Consider the following 3203-nt stretch of genomic DNA (forward strand, 5'->3'; position numbering starts at 1 on the left):
AAACCCTGAGGACACTCCTGTGCACCCCGTGTGCCGAACCGCAGCCTTCGGCCGCCCCTCGCGGCCCATCAGGCGGAACTCCCGTCTCCGGGTGGGAAAGACTTTTTGCATTTTGAATATATAAGCCAAGAGCCAGGTCAAACAATAGGCTCACAGCCCTTGCTCAGGCTGGCCTGGTGATCTCCGCAGGGGTGCAGGACTGGAGGAGGTTGAAATAAAATGCTGCGGGCACGTTTCAGCATCACCAGGCACACATCTACTGCTGGAGCCTCCCCTGTGCCACTGAGGAATCCTGTGGGCACAGCTGCTCAGATTTAGCCCACACAGCACCTACAGCTCCGCTGGTATTCACCTTCTTGTTAAGTGTTTAATAAGTTTGTGTCACTTTTTGTTAAGCGGCAAGGAAATGTTTTCCAGGGGAAGCTAATTCCAGCACATCCTCCTTGTGTAGGTTTGATGTTATGGAACAGTGAGTCTGTTGAATTAATTAGCATACAGCAGTTCACTTACTCAGCTAATCTGCATATTTTGCTCCAAGGATGAGGGAAGTCTCCAGGTGCCAGTGGGATGCTCGGCTGGATGCTCAGTGCTGGTGGCTCCGGCCCCGAGGCAGGCATGGCAGGGTGACGCTGGGCATGCTGGTGGCCACGGGGCACCCCCCTGACCCCCTTCCCCGGCCAAACCCCCGCGAGCGGGACCTGCAAGAGGCAGCACTACCTCCTGCCAGCATCCGTGTTCCCTCCCTCCCCAGCCCGTGCCCAGACAGGCGCTCCGGGCAAGCGGGCCGTGCCAGCCCGTGCCAGCCCGTGTCCCGGCCGCTGCTGGGGGGGGGTGAGCGGGGCTGCCCCACAGCTCCCTCCGAGGCTGGGCTCACGGAACCACACACACACACTGCTGGGAGCTGGGCATTTTTTCATCTTGGCACAAAATTCTTCCAGAGATGATTATTTGAAAGATGAGTCACCAAATACAATAGCAAAGACACATCCTTGACTTACTGGCAGAAAAGAGAGATGTGACCAGCATTAAGTCTCCATGCAATGTCTCCATCACAGTGTCTGGCGTTTATTCTAAACAGCTCTCAGTCTTGAGCACAATTGTTTTTTCACATCGGAAATCCAGCTACTTTTCCATAAGAAATATTCCTTAATGAAAGGAAAGACAGACTGTGAGCACAGATGTAAAAATCATTATAGAGCAGCTCTGCGCTCTATACAGCTGCTGCCTTGCCCAGCCTGTTTGTACGAACACACACGTGGAGATGCACGTCAGCGTCTCTGCATCGACATGATGCTCTGAAATGGGGCACAAATTCCAGCTGCCTGCGGGGAGCGGGAGGGCTACTCTTATGTTTCCAGAATGTTCTCTCTCATTCTTCCTGTTTCTCCTCACAGGTGTTTACAGAAGTGTTTAGCCGTGGCCCTGTGCCCCTCCACGGGAGCGTCTCCTCCAGCCATGGCTGCGCCATGCCGGGGGCTCGCAGGGTGGCTCGGGCAGCCCCAGGGGAGACCCCCCCAGCTCGGGTGGCTGCGGGGAAGGGGCACAGGGAGGGTGCAGCAGCAGGCAGGGAGCGAGGAGCGGGGGCGCTGGGCCAGCGGAGCTCAGGGCTAGCCGGGAGCAGACGTCTGACCGTGGCCTGAGTGCCCTGGAGGTCCCTGGAGAGAGGGGACGTCGCTGGAGCCGCCAGCCTTGCCCAGGGGGAGCCGGTCGCTCTGTCACATCCTTAAGACCCCCACGTCCCCCCGCACCTTGTCCAGAGCACGGACTGACCAAAGGGATCTGCCCGGGCTGCAGACCCCAGAGCTGAGCCCCTGCCTCTGCCAAAGCCCGGAGGATGCAAAGTGCGTTCGCCCCTGCCTGGCCCCCACTAGCCACAGGGCCTGGGTGGCCAGTGCCCGGGGCAGAAGCCCCCTTCCTCTTTGCTGAGGCAAGAACGGGTGCTCCCCCGGGACGGAGGTCTGGTTACTGCCCTGCCCCTGTGCCAGGAAGGGGGATGCTGTCCTGTAGCCTATTCCAACTCGACAGTGTGTTCTGACCTTGATGATGTTGGTTTAACTAGGATATGAAATGCAAATAGAGCCTAAGCTCAACAATTCTGGCACCCAGCAGAGAGATTGAAGGGTGGAACGCTTCCCAGAAGGGTCAGCAAGAGCAGGAAAAATTATATAGAGCAAATAAACAGAATAAAAGGCTTCTCTATTATCCTGGTGCACAGGGCTGCAGCTCCAGGGGACTGCAGGAGATTGTGCTGCTCTGAGGCTTATCCTCAGGGAGAAACAGAGAAAGGGCTAAGGGCAAGGAGACAAGTTGTTTTTAAATAACTACAAGCCAGGAGGGAATCACCCTTGTGCTGCTCCTTGGCTGATTCTCCCCACCCCACAGCCAGGGCAGCCACCCCAGCGACTTCCCAGGGATCTGGGGCCAGACCTTTGGAGAGGGTTTGATGTGCCAAACCAACCTCCCGCACTTTGGAGGAGCTGCTGCCACCAGCCTTGTAGGAAGCGGAATGCAAGGCCACTGCTGCAAGCTTTGGATGCCACGAGAGCTCAAAACCTGAATTTAGCAGGTATGAATGCCGAGGTGGGATGCACAGAGTCAGCAGCTTTCAGCAGACCCACGCTGATCCTCGCTCTGCCCCCGAGCAGAGCCGCTCGCCAGCAGGTCCCAGCCCGCTTGTCTCGGCTCCGCGGGGATGGGGGGACCAAGCACTGCCCATCCCGGGGCAGAGCAGAGGCACCGCACGCTGCAGCCCGCTGTGTGCCAGCTGGGGGCCCGGGGACGCCTTGCTAAGGGCGACGCCAGCCCGGGTGAGCTCGTCCCGCTCCTCCTCGGGCCGTTGGGGAGCCGATAGCCTCATCTGCTCGGGAAGCAACCTGCAGGTCGGATGCAGCTCAGACTCGGACACGCTCCTCACCTCAGGGCAACGCGGGGATTCCTCCACGGGCTGCTGTGTCCAACCCGCTGCGGGGGTCTCCTTGCCCACTCGTGTGAGCAAAGCTGGGCGGTGCTGCAGGAAGTTCTGACAGCCCTGGGAGCAGCCCAGAGTGCGGGTACGGTGCTGAGACAGGCCCTGCCCAAGGGTGCCAGCGGGTCCGGAGCAGAGGCTGTGTGTGCACAAGGAGCGGCGGCCCCGGGACGGGGCGAGGGGTCACCGCAGCCTCAGAGCCCGCCGCGTCCCACCGCGCCCCCCGACAGAGCCCCCA

This window comes from Athene cunicularia (assembly GCF_003259725.1).
Source record: "Athene cunicularia isolate RWA chromosome 14 unlocalized genomic scaffold, athCun1 chr14_part2, whole genome shotgun sequence".
Classification (NCBI taxonomy): Eukaryota; Metazoa; Chordata; class Aves; order Strigiformes; family Strigidae; genus Athene; species Athene cunicularia.